Below are 19354 nucleotides of genomic sequence, written 5' to 3' on the forward strand. Positions count from 1 at the left end.
TTCTGTGCACCTGCAGTGACTATACGCCTATACAGTATGTGCACCTGCAGTGACTATACGCCTATACAGTCTGTGCGCCTGCAGTGACTATACGCCTATACAGTATGTGCGCCTGCAGTGACTATACGCCTATACAGTATGTGCGCCTGCAGTGACTATACGCCTATACAGTATGTGCGCCTGCAGTGACTATACGCCTATACAGTATGTGCGCCTGCAGTGACTATACGCCTATACAGTATGTGCGCCTGCAGTGACTATACGCCTATACAGTATGTGCTCCTGCAGTGACTATACGTCTATACAGTCTGTGCGCCTGCAATGACTATATGCCTATACAGTATGTGTGCCTGCAGTGACTATATGCCTATACAGTATGTGCGCCTGCAGTAACATCAAACAGACATTTGGTGTTTTGTTGTCCTCACATAAACCTATGTATTCATCAATGAACATATAGGGCTGGCTTCAGAGAGACGCATGTAATGCAAACACGATTCTGTGCACCTGCAGTGACTATACGTCTATACAGTATGTGTACCTGTATAGGCATATGTGTGCCTATACGCCTGCAGTGACTATACATCTATACAGTCTGGGCGCCTGCAGTGACTATACGCCTATACAGTATGTGCGCCTGCAGTGACTATACGCCTATACAGTATGTGCGCCTGCAGTGACTATACGCCTATACAGTATGTGCGCCTGCAGTGACTATACGTCTATACAGTCTGTGCGCCTGCAGTGACTATACGTCTATACAGTCTGTGCGCCTGCAGTGACTATACGCCTATACAGTCTGTGCGCCTGCAGTGACTATACGTCTATACAGTCTGTGCGCCTGCAGTGACTATATGCCTATACAGTATGTGCGCCTGCAGTAACATCAAACAGACATTTGGTGTTTTGTTGTCCTCACATAAACCTATGTATTCATCACTGAACATATAGGGCCGGCTTCAGAGAGACGCATGTAATGCAAACACGATTCTGTGCACCTGCAGTCACTATACGCCTATACAGTATGTGCGCCTGCAGTGACTATACGCCTATACAGTATGTGTACCTGCAGTGACTGTACGCCTATACAGTATGTGCGCCTGCAGTGATTGTACGCCTATACAGTATGTGCGCCTGAAGTGACTGTTCGCCTATACAGTATGTGCGCCTGCAGTGACTATAAGCCTATACAGTATGTGCGCCTGCAGTGACTATACGCCTATACAGTATGTGCGCCTACAGTGATTATACGCCTATACAGTATGTGCACCTGAAGAGACTATACGCCTATACAGTATGTGCGCCTGCAGTGACTATAAGCCTATACATTATGTGCGCCTGCAGTGACTATACGCCTATACAGTATGTGCGCCTGCAGTGACTATACGCCTATACAGTCTGTGCGCCTGCAGTGACTATACGCCTATACAGTCTGTGCGCCTGCAGTGACTATACGCCTATAGAGTATGTGCGCCTGCAGTGACTATGCGCCTATACAGTATGTGCGCCTGCAGTGACTATGCGCCTATACAGTATGTGCGCCTGCAGTGACTATAAGCCTATACATTATGTGCGCCTGCAGTGACTATACGCCTATACAGTATGTGCGCCTGCAGTGACTATACGCCTATACAGTATGTGCGCCTGAAGTGACTATACGCCTATACAGTATGTGCGCCTGCAGTGACTATACGCCTATACAGTATGTGCGCCTGCAGTGACTATACGCCTATACAGTATGTGCGCCTGAAGTGACTATACGCCTATACAGTATGTGCGCCTGCAGTGACTATACGCCTATACAGTATGTGCGCCTGCAGTGAAAATACGCCTATACAGTATGTGCGCCTGCAGTGACTATACGCCTATACAGTATGTGCACCTGAAGTGACTATATTCCTATACAGTATGTGCGCCTGCAGTGACTATACTCCTATACAGTATGTGCGCCTGCAGTGACTATACGCCTATACAGTATGTACGCATGCAGTGACTATACGCATACTTGCCTACCGTCCCGATTTGGTCGGGAGCCTCCCGAAAATCAGTTGCCGCTCACGACCTCCCAGGAATGCAGGCAATCCTCCCGGCTGCCGGCAACCTCTCTTAACCCCCCCGCACTTACCTTAGAAACTCCTGCAGCAAGGGAAGCCGTGACGTGATTCACGCCAAATCGCGTAATTTTGGCTCCGCCCCCCGCTTCACAATGCCTATAATATCGGCATTGTGTAGCAGGGGCGGGGCCAAAATTTCACAATTGTGTGGCCCCACCCCCCGCTCCGCCCACAAATGTGCATCGCCTGGCTGGCCCCGCCTCCTCGCGATGGCCACGCACCCTCTGTAATGCCGATCTGGCTGCTCCCTCCCGGAAGGGGCAACCAGAAAGTCGGCAAGCCTGACTATACGCCTATACAGTATGTGCACCTGCAGTGCCTATACACCTATACGGTATGTGCACCTGAAGTGACTATACGCCTATACAGTATGTGCACCTGAAGTGACTATACGCCTATACAGTATGTGCACCTGCAGTGAAAATACGCCTATACAGTATGTGCGCCTGCAGTGACTATACGTCTATACAGTATGTGCGCCTGCAGTGACTATACGTCTATACAGTCTGTGCGCCTGCAGTGACTATATGCCTATACAGTATACGCCTATACAGTATGTGCGCCTGCAGTGATTATACGCCTATACAGTATGTGCGCCTGCAGTGACTATACGCCTATACAGTCTGTGCGCCTGCAGTGACTATACGCCTATAGAGTATGTGCGCCTGCAGTGACTATGCGCCTATACAGTATGTGCGCCTGCAGTAACTATACGCCTATACAGTATGTGCGCCTGCAGTGACTATAAGCCTATACATTATGTGCGCCTGCAGTGACTATACGCCTATACAGTATGTGCGCCTGCAGTGACTATACGCCTATACAGTATGTGCGCCTGCAGTGACTATACGCCTATACAGTATGTGCGCCTGCAGTGACTATACGCCTATACAGTATGTGCGCCTGAAGTGACTATACGCCTATACAGTATGTGCGCCTGCAGTGACTATACCCCTATACAGTATGTGCGCCTGCAGTGATTATACGCCTATACAGTATGTGCGCCTGAAGTGACTGTGCGCCTGCAGTGACTATACGCCTATACAGTATGTGCGCCTGCAGTGACTATACGCCTATACAGTATGTGCGCCTGAAGTGACTATACTCCTATACAGTATGTGCGCCTGCAGTGACTATACGCCTATACAGTATGTACGCATGCAGTGACTATACGCATACTTGCCTACCCTCCTGGCCGGGAGCCTCCCGAAAATCAGTTGCCGCTCCCGACCTCCCGGGAATGCAGACAATCCTCCCGGCTGCCGGCAACCTCTCTTAACCCCCCCGCACTTACCTTAGAAACTCCTGCAGCAAGGGAAGCCGTGACGTGATTCACGCCAAATCGCGTCATTTTGGCTCCGCCCCCCGCTTCACAATGCCTATAATATCGGCATTGTGTAGCGGGGGCGGGGCCAAAATGTCACAATTGTGTGGCCCCACCCCCCGCTCCGCCCACAAATGTGCATCGCCTGGCTGGCCCCGCCTCCTCGCGATGGCCACGCACCCTCTGTAATGCCGATCTGGCTGCTCCCTCCCGGAAGGGGCAACCAGAAAGTCGGCAAGCCTGACTATACGCCTATACAGTATGTGCACCTGTAGTGACTATACGCCTATACAGTCTGTGCGCCTGAAGTGACTATACGCCTATACAGTATGTGCGCCTGCAGTAACATCAAACAGACATTTGGTGTTTTGTTGTCCTCACATAAACCTATGTATTTATCAATGAACATATAGGGCCGGCTTCAGAGAGACGCATGTAATGCAAACACGATTCTGTGCACCTGCAGTGACTATACGCCTATACAGTATGTGCACCTGCAGTGACTATACGCCTATACAGTCTGTGCGCCTGCAGTGACTATACGCCTATACAGTATGTGCGCCTGCAGTGACTATACGCCTATACAGTATGTGCGCCTGCAGTGACTATACGCCTATACAGTATGTGCGCCTGCAGTGACTATACGCCTATACAGTATGTGCGCCTGCAGTGACTATACGCCTATACAGTATGTGCGCCTGCAGTGACTATACGCCTATACAGTATGTGCTCCTGCAGTGACTATACGTCTATACAGTCTGTGCGCCTGCAATGACTATATGCCTATACAGTATGTGTGCCTGCAGTGACTATATGCCTATACAGTATGTGCGCCTGCAGTAACATCAAACAGACATTTGGTGTTTTGTTGTCCTCACATAAACCTATGTATTCATCAATGAACATATAGGGCTGGCTTCAGAGAGACGCATGTAATGCAAACACGATTCTGTGCACCTGCAGTGACTATACGTCTATACAGTATGTGTACCTGTATAGGCATATGTGTGCCTATACGCCTGCAGTGACTATACATCTATACAGTCTGGGCGCCTGCAGTGACTATACGCCTATACAGTATGTGCGCCTGCAGTGACTATACGCCTATACAGTATGTGCGCCTGCAGTGACTATACGCCTATACAGTATGTGCGCCTGCAGTGACTATACGTCTATACAGTCTGTGCGCCTGCAGTGACTATACGTCTATACAGTCTGTGCGCCTGCAGTGACTATACGCCTATACAGTCTGTGCGCCTGCAGTGACTATACGTCTATACAGTCTGTGCGCCTGCAGTGACTATATGCCTATACAGTATGTGCGCCTGCAGTAACATCAAACAGACATTTGGTGTTTTGTTGTCCTCACATAAACCTATGTATTCATCACTGAACATATAGGGCCGGCTTCAGAGAGACGCATGTAATGCAAACACGATTCTGTGCACCTGCAGTCACTATACGCCTATACAGTATGTGCGCCTGCAGTGACTATACGCCTATACAGTATGTGTACCTGCAGTGACTGTACGCCTATACAGTATGTGCGCCTGCAGTGATTGTACGCCTATACAGTATGTGCGCCTGAAGTGACTGTTCGCCTATACAGTATGTGCGCCTGCAGTGACTATAAGCCTATACAGTATGTGCGCCTGCAGTGACTATACGCCTATACAGTATGTGCGCCTACAGTGATTATACGCCTATACAGTATGTGCACCTGAAGAGACTATACGCCTATACAGTATGTGCGCCTGCAGTGACTATAAGCCTATACATTATGTGCGCCTGCAGTGACTATACGCCTATACAGTATGTGCGCCTGCAGTGACTATACGCCTATACAGTATGTGCGCCTGCAGTGACTATACGCCTATACAGTATGTGCGCCTGAAGTGACTATACGCCTATACAGTATGTGCGCCTGCAGTGACTATACGCCTATACAGTATGTGCGCCTGCAGTGAAAATACGCCTATACAGTATGTGCGCCTGCAGTGACTATACGCCTATACAGTATGTGCACCTGCAGTGACTATACGCCTATACAGTATGTGCACCTGCAGTGACTATACGCCTATACAGTATGTGCACCTGCAGTGAAAATACGCCTATACAGTATGTGCACCTGCAGTGCCTATACGCCTATACAGTATGTGCACCTGCAGTGACTATACGTTTATACAGTATGTGCGCCTGCAGTGATTATACGCCTATACAGTATGTGCGCCTGCAGTGACTATACGCCTATACAGTATGTGCGCCTGCAGTGACTATACGCCTATACAGTATGTGCGCCTGAAGTGACTATACGCCTATACAGTATGTGCGCCTGCAGTGATTATACGCCTATACAGTATGTGCGCCTGCAGTGACTATACGCCTATACAGTATGTGCGCCTGCAGTGACTATACGCCTGTACAGTATGTGCGCCTGCAGTGACTATACGCCTATACAGTATGTGCGCCTGCAGTGACTATACGCCTATACAGTATGAGCGCCTGAAGTGACTATACGCCTATACAGTATGTGCGCCTGCAGTGACTATACGCCTATACAGTATGTGCGCCTGCAGTGACTATACGCCTATACAGTATGTGCGCCTGCAGTGACTATACGCCTATACAGTATGTGCGCCTGCAGTGATTATACGCCTATACAGTATGTGCGCCTGCAGTGACTATACGTCTATACAGTCTGTGCGCCTGCAGTGACTATACGTCTATACAGTCTGTGCGCCTGCAGTGACTATACGCCTATACAGTATGTGCGCCTGCAGTGACTATACGCCTATACAGTCTGTGCGCCTGCAGTGACTATACGCCTATACAGTATGTGCGCCTGCAGTGACTATACGCCTATACAGTATGTGCGCCTGCAGTGACTATACGCCTATACAGTATGTGCGCCTGCAGTGACTATACGCCTATACAGTATGTGCGCCTGCAGTGACTATACGCCTATACAGTATGTGCTCCTGCAGTGACTATACGTCTATACAGTCTGTGCGCCTGCAGTGACTATATGCCTATACAGTATGTGCGCTTGCAGTGACTATATGCCTATACAGTATGTGCGCCTGCAGTAACATCAAACAGACATTTGGTGTTTTGTTGTCCTCACATAAACCTATGTATTCATCACTGAACATATAGGGCTGGCTTCAGAGAGACGCATGTAATGCAAACACGATTCTGTGTACCTGCAGTGACTATACGTCTATACAGTATGTGTACCTGTACTATGCAGTATGTGCGCCTGCAGTGATTATACGCCTATACAGTATGTGCGCCTGCAGTGACTATACGTCTATACAGTCTGTGCGCCTGCAGTGACTATACGTCTATACAGTCTGTGCGCCTGCAGTGACTATACGCCTATACAGTCTGTGCGCCTGCAGTGACTATACGTCTTTTCAGTCTGTGCGCCTGCAGTGAGTATACGCCTATACAGTATGTGCGCCTGCAGTGACTATACGTCTATACAGTCTGTGCGCCTGCAGTGACTATACGCCTATACAGTATGTGCGCCTGCAGTCACTACAGTCTATACAGTCTGTGCGCCTGCAGTAACAACGTCTATACAGTCTGTGCGCCTGCAGTGACTATACGCCTATACAGTATGTGCGCCTGCAGTGACTATACGTCTATACAGTGTGCGCCTGCAGTGACTATACGCCTATACAGTATGAGCGCCTGAAGTGACTATACGTCTATACAGTCTGTGCGCCTGCAGTGACTATACGTCTATACAGTCTGTGCGCCTGCAGTGACTATACGCCTCTACAGTATGTGCGCCTGCAGTGACTATACGTCTATACAGTCTGTGCGCCTGCAGTGACTATACGCCTATACAGTATGTGCGCCTGCAGTCACTATACGCCTATACAGTATGTGCGCCTGCAGTGACTATACGCCTATACAGTATGTGCGCCTGCAGTGACTATACGTCTATACAGTCTGTGCGCCTGCAGTGACTATACGTCTATACAGTCTGTGCGCCTGCAGTGACTATACGCCTATACAGTATGTGCGCCTGCAGTGACTATACGTCTATACAGTCTGTGCGCCTGCAGTGACTATATGCCTATACAGTATGTGCGCCTGCAGTAACAACGTCTATACAGTCTGTGCGCCTGCAGTGACTATACGCCTATACAGTATGTGCGCCTGCAGTGACTATACGTCTATACAGTCTGTGCGCCTGCAGTGACTATACGCCTATACAGTATGAGCGCCTGAAGTGACTATACGCCTATACAGTATGTGCGCCTGCAGTGACTATACGCCTATACAGTATGTGCGCCTGCAGTGACTATACGCCTATACAGTATGTGCGCCTGCAGTGACTATACGCCTATACAGTATGTGCGCCTGCAGTGATTATACGCCTATACAGTATGTGCGCCTGCAGTGACTATACGTCTATACAGTCTGTGCGCCTGCAGTGACTATACGTCTATACAGTCTGTGCGCCTGCAGTGACTATACGTCTATACAGTCTGTGCGCCTGCAGTGACTATACGCCTATACAGTATGTGCGCCTGCAGTGACTATACGTCTATACAGTCTGTGCGCCTGCAGTGACTATATGCCTATACAGTATGTGCGCCTGCAGTAACAACGTCTATACAGTCTGTGCGCCTGCAGTGACTATACGCCTATACAGTATGTGCGCCTGCAGTGACTATACGTCTATACAGTCTGTGCGCCTGCAGTGACTATACGCCTATACAGTATGAGCGCCTGAAGTGACTATACGCCTATACAGTATGTGCGCCTGCAGTGACTATACGCCTATACAGTATGTGCGCCTGCAGTGACTATACGCCTATACAGTATGTGCGCCTGCAGTGACTATACGCCTATACAGTATGTGCGCCTGCAGTGATTATACGCCTATACAGTATGTGCGCCTGCAGTGACTATACGTCTATACAGTCTGTGCGCCTGCAGTGACTATACGTCTATACAGTCTGTGCGCCTGCAGTGACTATACGTCTATACAGTCTGTGCGCCTGCAGTGACTATACGCCTATACAGTATGTGCGCCTGCAGTGACTATACGCCTATACAGTCTGTGCGCCTGCAGTGACTATACGCCTATACAGTATGTGCGCCTGCAGTGACTATACGCCTATACAGTATGTGCGCCTGCAGTGACTATACGCCTATACAGTATGTGCGCCTGCAGTGACTATACGCCTATACAGTATGTGCGCCTGCAGTGACTATACGCCTATACAGTATGTGCTCCTGCAGTGACTATACGTCTATACAGTCTGTGCGCCTGCAGTGACTATATGCCTATACAGTATGTGCGCCTGCAGTGACTATATGCCTATACAGTATGTGCGCCTGCAGTAACATCAAACAGACATTTGGTGTTTTGTTGTCCTCACATAAACCTATGTATTCATCACTGAACATATAGGGCTGGCTTCAGAGAGACGCATGTAATGCAAACACGATTCTGTGTACCTGCAGTGACTATACGTCTATACAGTATGTGTACCTGTATAAGCATATGTGTGCCTATACGCCTGCAGTGACTATACATCTATACAGTCTGTGCGCCTGCAGTGACTATACGCCTATACAGTATGTTCGCCTGCAGTCACTATACGCCTATACAGTATGTGCGCCTGCAGTGACTATACGCCTATACAGTATGTGCGCCTGCAGTGACTATACGTCTATACAGTCTGTGCGCCTGCAGTGACTATACGTCTATACAGTCTGTGCGCCTGCAGTGACTATACGCCTATACAGTATGTGCGCCTGCAGTGACTATACGTCTATACAGTCTGTGCGCCTGCAGTGACTATATGCCTATACAGTATGTGCGCCTGCAGTAACATCAAACAGACATTTGGTGTTTTGTTGTCCTCACATAACCTATGTATTCATCACTGAACATATAGGGCCGGCTTCAGAGAGACGCATGTAATGCAAACACGATTCTGTGCACCTGCAGTGACTATACGTCTATACAGTATGTGCACCTGTATAGGCATATGTGTGCCTATACGCCTGCAGTGACTATACATCTATACAGTCTGTGCGCCTGCAGTGACTATACGCCTATACAGTATGTGCACCTGCAGTCACTATACGCCTATACAGTAGGTGCGCCTGCAGTGACTATACGCCTATACAGTATGTGTACCTGTATAGGCATATGTGTGCCTATACGCCTGCAGTGACTATACATCTATACAGTCTGTGCGCCTGCAGTGACTATACGCCTATACAGTATGTGCACCTGCAGTCACTATACGCCTATACAGTATGTGCGCCTGCAGTGACTATACGCCTATACAGTATGTGTACCTGTATAGGCATATGTGTGCCTATACGCCTGCAGTGACTATGCATCTAAACAGTCTGTGCGCCTGCAGTGACTATACGCCTATACAGTATGTGCGCCTGCAGTGACTGTACGCCTATACAGTATGTGCGCCTGCAGTGACTATACGCCTATACAGTATGTGCGCCTGCAGTGACTATACGCCTATACAGTATGTGCACTTGAAGTGACTATACGCCTATACAGTATGTGCGCCTGCAGTGACTATACACCTATACAGTATGTGCGCCTGCAGTGAAAATACGCCTATACAGTATGTGCACCTGCAGTGACTATACGCCTATACAGTATGTGCACCTGAAGTGACTATACGCCTATACAGTATGTGCACCTGCAGTAACTATACGCCTATACAGTATGTGCGCCTGCAGTGACTATACGCCTATACAGTATGTGCGCCTGCAGTGACTATACGCCTATACAGTATGTGCGCCTGCAGTGACTATACGTCTATACAGTCTGTGCGCCTGCAGTGACTATACGCCTATACAGTATGTGCGCCTGCAGTGACTATACGCCTATAAAGTATGTGCACCTGAAGTGACTATACTCCTATACAGTATGTGCGCCTGCAGTGACTATACTCCTATACAGTATGTGCGCCTGCAGTGACTATACGCCTATACAGTATGTACGCATGCAGTGACTATACGCATACTTGCCTACCCTCCTGGCCGTGAGCCTCCCGAAAATCAGTTGCCGCTCCCGACCTCCCGGGAATGCAGACAATCCTCCCGGCTGCCGGCAACCTCTCTTAACCCCCCCGCACTTACCTTAGAAACTCCTGCCGCAAGGGAAGCCGTGACGTGATTCACGCCAAATCGCGTCATTTTGGCTCCGCCCCCCGCTTCACAATGCCTATAATATCGGCATTGTGTAGCGGGGGCGGGGCCAAAATTTCACAATCGTGTGGCCCCACCCCCCGCTCTGCCCACAAATGTGCATCACCTGGCTGGCTCCGCCTCCTCGCGATGGCCACGCACCCTCTGTAATGCCGATCTGGCTGCTCCCTCCCGGAAGGGGCAACCAGAAAGTCTGCAAGCCTGACTATACGCCTATACAGTATGTGCACCTGCAGTGACTATACGCCTATACAGTCTGTGCGCCTGCAGTGACTATACGCCTATACAGTATGTGCGCCTGCAGTAACATCAAACAGACATTTGGTGTTTTGTTGTCCTCACATAAACCTATGTATTCATCAATGAACATATAGGGCTGGCTTCAGAGAGACGCATATAATGCAAACACGATTCTGTGCACCTGCAGTGACTATACGCCTATACAGTATGTGCACCTGCAGTAACTATACGCCTATACAGTATGTGCGCCTGCAGTGACTATACGCCTATACAGTATGTGCGCCTGCAGTGATTATACGCCTATACAGTATGTGCGCCTGCAGTGACTATACGTCTATACAGTCTGTGCGCCTGCAGTGACTATACGCCTATACAGTATGTGCGCCTGCAGTGACTATACGCCTATAAAGTATGTGCGCCTGCAGTGACTATACGCCTATACAGTATGTGCGCCTGCAGTGACTATACGCCTATACAGTATGTGCGCCTGCAGTGACTATACGCCTATACAGTATGTGCGCCTGCAGTGACTATACGCCTATACAGTATGTGCGCCTGCAGTGACTATACGCCTATACAGTATGTGCGCCTGCAGTGACTATACGCCTATACAGTATGTGCGCCTGCAGTGACTATACGCCTATACAGTATGTGCGCCTGCAGTCACTATACGCCTATACAGTATGTGCGCCTGCAGTCACTATACGCCTATACAGTATGTGCGCCTGCAGTGACTATACGCCTATATAGTCTGTGCGCCTGCAGTGACTATACGCCTATACAGTATGTGCGCCTGCAGTGACTATACGCCTATACAGTATGTGCGCCTGCAGTGACTATACGCCTATACAGTATGTGCGCCTGCAGTGACTATACGCCTATACAGTATGTGCGCCTGCAGTGACTATACGCCTATACAGTATGTGCTCCTGCAGTGACTATACGTCTATACAGTCTGTGCGCCTGCAGTGACTATATGCCTATACAGTATGTGCGCCTGCAGTGACTATATGCCTATACAGTATGTGCGCCTGCAGTAACATCAAACAGACATTTGGTGTTTTGTTGTCCTCACATAAACCTATGTATTCATCACTGAACATATAGGGCTGGCTTCAGAGAGACGCATGTAATGCAAACACGATTCTGTGTACCTGCAGTGACTATACGTCTATACAGTATGTGTACCTGTATAAGCATATGTGTGCCTATACGCCTGCAGTGACTATACATCTATACAGTCTGTGCGCCTGCAGTGACTATACGCCTATACAGTATGTGCGCCTGCAGTCACTATACGCCTATACAGTATGTGCGCCTGCAGTGACTATACGCCTATACAGTATGTGCGCCTGCAGTGACTATACGTCTATACAGTCTGTGCGCCTGCAGTGACTATACGTCTATACAGTCTGTGCGCCTGCAGTGACTATACGCCTATACAGTATGTGCGCCTGCAGTGACTATACGTCTATACAGTCTGTGCGCCTGCAGTGACTATATGCCTATACAGTATGTGCGCCTGCAGTAACATCAAACAGACATTTGGTGTTTTGTTGTCCTCACATAACCTATGTATTCATCACTGAACATATAGGGCCGGCTTCAGAGAGACGCATGTAATGCAAACACGATTCTGTGCACCTGCAGTGACTGTACGTCTATACAGTATGTGCACCTGTATAGGCATATGTGTGCCTATACGCCTGCAGTGACTATACATCTATACAGTCTGTGCGCCTGCAGTGACTATACGCCTATACAGTATGTGCACCTGCAGTCACTATACGCCTATACAGTATGTGCGCCTGCAGTGACTATACGCCTATACAGTATGTGTACCTGTATAGGCATATGTGTGCCTATACGCCTGCAGTGACTATACATCTATACAGTCTGTGCGCCTGCAGTGACTATACGCCTATACAGTATGTGCACCTGCAGTCACTATACGCCTATACAGTATGTGCGCCTGCATTGACTATACGCCAATACAGTATGTGTACCTGTATAGGCATATGTGTGCCTATACGCCTGCAGTGACTATGCATCTAAACAGTCTGTGCGCCTGCAGTGACTATACGCCTATACAGTATGTGCGCCTGCAGTGACTGTACGCCTATACAGTATGTGCGCCTGCAGTGACTATACGCCTATACAGTATGTGCGCCTGCAGTGACTATACGCCTATACAGTATGTGCACTTGAAGTGACTATACGCCTATACAGTATGTGCGCCTGCAGTGACTATACACCTATACAGTATGTGCGCCTGCAGTGAAAATACGCCTATACAGTATGTGCACCTGCAGTGACTATACGCCTATACAGTATGTGCACCTGAAGTGACTATACGCCTATACAGTATGTGCACCTGCAGTAACTATACGCCTATACAGTATGTGCGCCTGCAGTGACTATACGCCTATACAGTATGTGCGCCTGCAGTGACTATACGCCTATACAGTATGTGCGCCTGCAGTGACTATACGTCTATACAGTCTGTGCGCCTGCAGTGACTATACGCCTATACAGTATGTGCGCCTGCAGTGACTATACGCCTATAAAGTATGTGCACCTGAAGTGACTATACTCCTATACAGTATGTGCGCCTGCAGTGACTATACTCCTATACAGTATGTGCGCCTGCAGTGACTATACGCCTATACAGTATGTACGCATGCAGTGACTATACGCATACTTGCCTACCCTCCTGGCCGTGAGCCTCCCGAAAATCAGTTGCCGCTCCCGACCTCCCGGGAATGCAGACAATCCTCCCGGCTGCCGGCAACCTCTCTTAACCCCCCCGCACTTACCTTAGAAACTCCTGCCGCAAGGGAAGCCGTAACGTGATTCACGCCAAATCGCGTCATTTTGGCTCCGCCCCCCGCTTCACAATGCCTATAATATCGGCATTGTGTAGCGGGGGCGGGGCCAAAATTTCACAATCGTGTGGCCCCACCCCCCGCTCTGCCCACAAATGTGCATCACCTCGCTGGCTCCGCCTCCTCGCGATGGCCACGCACCCTCTGTAATGCCGATCTGGCTGCTCCCTCCCGGAAGGGGCAACCAGAAAGTCTGCAAGCCTGACTATACGCCTATACAGTATGTGCACCTGCAGTGACTATACGCCTATACAGTCTGTGCGCCTGCAGTGACTATACGCCTATACAGTATGTGCGCCTGCAGTAACATCAAACAGACATTTGGTGTTTTGTTGTCCTCACATAAACCTATGTATTCATCAATGAACATATAGGGCTGGCTTCAGAGAGACGCATATAATGCAAACACGATTCTGTGCACCTGCAGTGACTATACGCCTATACAGTATGTGCACCTGCAGTAACTATACGCCTATACAGTATGTGCGCCTGCAGTGACTATACGCCTATACAGTATGTGCGCCTGCAGTGACTATACGCCTATACAGTATGTGCGCCTGCAGTGACTATACGTCTATACAGTCTGTGCGCCTGCAGTGACTATACGCCTATACAGTATGTGCGCCTGCAGTGACTATACGCCTATACAGTATGTGCGCCTGCAGTGACTATACGCCTATACAGTATGTGCGCCTGCAGTGACTATACGCCTATACAGTATGTGCGCCTGCAGTGACTATACGCCTATACAGTATGTGCGCCTGCAGTGACTATACGCCTATACAGTATGTGCGCCTGCAGTGACTATACGCCTATACAGTATGTGCGCCTGCAGTGACTATACGCCTATACAGTATGTGCGCCTGCAGTGACTATACGCCTATACAGTATGTGCGCCTGCAGTCACTATACGCCTATACAGTATGTGCGCCTGCAGTGACTATACGCCTATATAGTCTGTAAGCCTGCAGTGACTATACGCCTATACAGTATGTGCGCCTGCAGTGACTATACGCCTATACAGTATGTGCGCCTGCAGTGACTATACGCCTATATAGTCTGTGCGCCTGCAGTGACTATACGCCTATACAGTATGTGCGCCTGCAGTGACTATACGCCTATACAGTATGTGCGCCTGCAGTGATTATACGCCTATACAGTATGTGCGCCTGCAGTGACTATACGCCTATACAGTATGTGCGCCTGAAGTGACTATACGCCTATACAGTATGTGCGCCTGCAGTGACTATACGCCTATACAGTATGTGCGCCTGCAGTGACTATACGCCTATACAGTATGAGCGCCTGAAGTGACTATACGCCTATACAGTATGTGCGCCTGCAGTGATTATACGCCTATACAGTATGTGCGCCTGCAGTGACTATACTCCTATACAGTATGTGCGCCTGCAGTGACTATACGCCTATACAGTATGTGCGCCTGCAGTGATTATACGCCTATACAGTATGTGCGCCTGCAGTGACTATACGTCTATACAGTCTGTGCGCCTGCAGTGACTATACGTCTATACAGTCTGTGCGCCTGCAGTGACTATACGCCTATACAGTATGTGCGCCTGCAGTGACTATACGCCTATACAGTATGTGCGCCTGCAGTGACTATACGCCTATACAGTATGTGCGCCTGCAGTGACTATACGCCTATACAGTATGTGCGCCTGCAGTGACTATACGCCTATACAGTATGTGCGCCTGCAGTGACTATACGCCTATACAGTATGTGCGCCTGCAGTGACTATACGCCTATACAGTATGTGCTCCTGCAGTTACTATACGTCTATACAGTCTGTGCGCCTGCAGTGACTATATGCCTATACAGTATGTGCGCCTGCAGTGACTATATGCCTATACAGTATGTGCGCCTGCAGTAACATCAAACAGACATTTGGTGTTTTGTTGTCCTCACATAAACCTATGTATTCATCACTGAACATATAGGGCTGGCTTCAGAGAGACGCATGTAATGCAAACACGATTCTGTGTACCTGCAGTGACTATACGTCTATACAGTATGTGTACCTGTATAGGCATATGTGTGCCTATACGCCTGCAGTGACTATACATCTATACAGTCTGTGCGCCTGCAGTGACTATACGCCTATACAGTATGTGCGCCTGCAGTCACTATACGCCTATACAGTATGTGCGCCTGCAGTGACTATACGCCTATACAGTATGTGCGCCTGCAGTGACTATACGTCTATACAGTCTGTGCGCCTGCAGTGACTATACGTCTATACAGTCTGTGCGCCTGCAGTGACTATACGCCTATACAGTATGTGCGCCTGCAGTGACTATACGTCTATACAGTCTGTGCGCCTGCAGTGACTATATGCCTATACAGTATGTGCGTCTGCAGTAACATCAAACAGACATTTGGTGTTTTGTTGTCCTCACATAAACCTATGTATTCATCACTGAACATATAGGGCCGGCTTCAGAGAGACGCATGTAATGCAAACACGATTCTGTGCACCTGCAGTGACTATACGTCTATACAGTATGTGCACCTGTATAGGCATATGTGTGCCTATACGCCTGCAGTGACTATACATCTATACAGTCTGTGCGCCTGCAGTGACTATACGCCTATACAGTATGTGCACCTGCAGTCACTATACGTCTATACAGTATGTGCGCCTGCAGTGACTATACGCCTATACAGTATGTGTACCTGTATAGGCATATGTGTGCCTATACGCCTGCAGTGACTATACATCTATACAGTCTGTGCGCCTGCAGTGACTATACGCCTATACAGTATGTGCACCTGCAGTCACTATACGCCTATACAGTATGTGCGCCTGCAGTGACTATACGCCTATACAGTATGTGTACCTGTATAGGCATATGTGTGCCTATACGCCTGCAGTGACTATGCATCTAAACAGTCTGTGCGCCTGCAGTGACTATACGCCTATACAGTATGTGCGCCTGCAGTGACTATACACCTATACAGTATGTGCGCCTGCAGTGAAAATACGCCTATACAGTATGTGCACCTGCAGTGACTATACGCCTATACAGTATGTGCACCTGAAGTGACTATACGCCTATACAGTCTGTGCACCTGAAGTGACTATACTCCTATACAGTATGTGCGCCTGCAGTGACTATAATCCTATACAGTATGTGCGCCTGCAGTGACTATACGCCTATACAGTATGTACGCATGCAGTGACTATACGCATACTTGCCTACCCTCCTGGCCGGGAGCCTCCCGAAAATCAGTTGCCGCTCCCGACCTCCCGGGAATGCAGACAATCCTCCCGGCTGCCGGCAACCTCTCTTAACCCCCCCGCACTTACCTTAGAAACTCCTGCCGCAAGGGAAGCCGTGACGTGATTCACGCCAAATCGCGTCATTTTGGCTCCGCCCCCCGCTTCACAATGCCTATAATATCGGCATTGTGTAGCGGGGGCGGGCCAAAATTTCACAATCGTGTGGCCCCACCCCCCGCTCTGCCCACAAATGTGCATCACCTGGCTGGCTCCGCCTCCTCGCGATGGCCACGCACCCTCTGTAATGCCGATCTGGCTGCTCCCTCCCGGAAGGGGCAACCAGAAAGTCGGCAAGCCTGACTATACGCCTATACAGTATGTGCACCTGCAGTGACTATACGCCTATACAGTCTGTGCGCCTGCAGTGACTATACGCCTATACAGTATGTGCGCCTGCAGTAACATCAAACAGACATTTGGTGTTTTGTTGTCCTCACATAAACCTATGTATTCATCAATGAACATATAGGGCTGGCTTCAGAGAGACGCATGTAATGCAAACACGATTCTGTGCACCTGCAGTGACTATACGCCTATACAGTATGTGCGCCTGCAGTGACTATACGCCTATACAGTATGTGCGCCTGCAGTGACTATACGCCTATACAGTATGTGCGCCTGCAGTGACTATACGTCTATACAGTCTGTGCGCCTGCAGTGACTATACGCCTATACAGTATGTGCGCCTGCAGTGACTATACGCCTATAAAGTATGTGCGCCTGCAGTGACTATACGCCTATACAGTATGTGCGCCTGCAGTGACTATACGCCTATATAGTCTGTGCGCCTGCAGTGACTATACGCCTATACAGTCTGTGCGCCTGCAGTGACTATACGCCTATACAGTATGTGCGCCTGAATAGGCATATGTGTGCCTATACGCCTGCAGTGACTATACATCTATACAGTCTGTGCGCCTGCAGTGACTATACGCCTATACAGTATGTGCGCCTGCAGTCACTATACGCCTATACAGTATGTGCACCTGCAGTGACTATACGCCTATACAGTATGTGCGCCTGCAGTGACTATACGTCTATACAGTCTGTGCGCCTGCAGTGACTATACGTCTATACAGTCTGTGCGCCTGCAGTGACTATACGCCTATACAGTATGTGCGCCTGCAGTGACTATACGTCTATACAGTCTGTGCGTCTGCAGTGACTATATGCCTATACAGTATGTGCGCCTGCAGTAACATCAAACAGACATTTGGTGTTTTGTTGTCCTCACATAAACCTATGTATTCATCACTGAACATATAGGGCCGGCTTCAGAGAGACGCATGTAATGCAAACACGATTCTGTGCACCTGCAGTGACTATACGTCTATACAGTATGTGCACCTGCAGTGACTATACGCCTATACAGTATGTGCGCCTGCAGTGACTATACGCCTATACAGTATGTGTACCTGTATAGGCATATGTGTGCCTATACGCCTGCAGTGACTATACATCTATACAGTCTGTGCGCCTGCAGTGACTATACGCCTATACAGTATGTGCGCCTGCAGTGACTGTACGCCTATACAGTATGTGCGCCTGCAGTGACTATACGCCTATACAGTATGTGCGCCTGCAGTGACTGTACGCCTATACAGTATGTGCGCCTGCAGTGATTGTACGCCTATACAGTATGTGCGCCTGCAGTGACTATAAGCCTATACAGTATGTGCGCCTGCAGTGACTATACGCCTATACAGTATGTGCTCCTACAGTGATTATACGCCTATACAGTATGTGCGCCTGAAGTGACTATACGCCTATACAGTATGTGCGCCTGCAGTGACTATACGTCTATACATTATGTGCGCCTGTAGTGACTATACGCCTATACAGTATGTGCGCCTGCAGTGACTATACGTCTATACAGTATGTGCGCCTGCAGTGACTATACGCCTATACAGTATGTGCGCCTGCAGTGACTATACGCCTATACAGTATGTGCGCCTGCAGTGACTATACGCCTATACAGTATGTGTACCTGTATAGGCATATGTATGCCTATATGCCTGCAGTGACTATACATCTACAGTATGTGCGCCTGCAGTGACTATACGCCTATACAGTATGTGCGCCTGCAGTGACTATACGTCTATACAGTATGTGCGCCTGCAGTCACTATACGCCTATACAGTATGTGCGCCTGCAGTGACTGTACACCTATACAGTATGTGCGCCTGCAGTGACTATACGTTTATACAGTATGTGCGCCTGCAGTGATTATACGCCTATACAGTATGTGCGCCTGAAGTGACTATACGCCTATACAGT

This window comes from Taudactylus pleione, unplaced genomic scaffold (genome assembly GCF_031769625.1).
Source record: "Taudactylus pleione unplaced genomic scaffold, aTauple2 ptg000095l, whole genome shotgun sequence".
In the NCBI taxonomy this organism is placed as follows: Eukaryota; Metazoa; Chordata; class Amphibia; order Anura; family Myobatrachidae; genus Taudactylus; species Taudactylus pleione.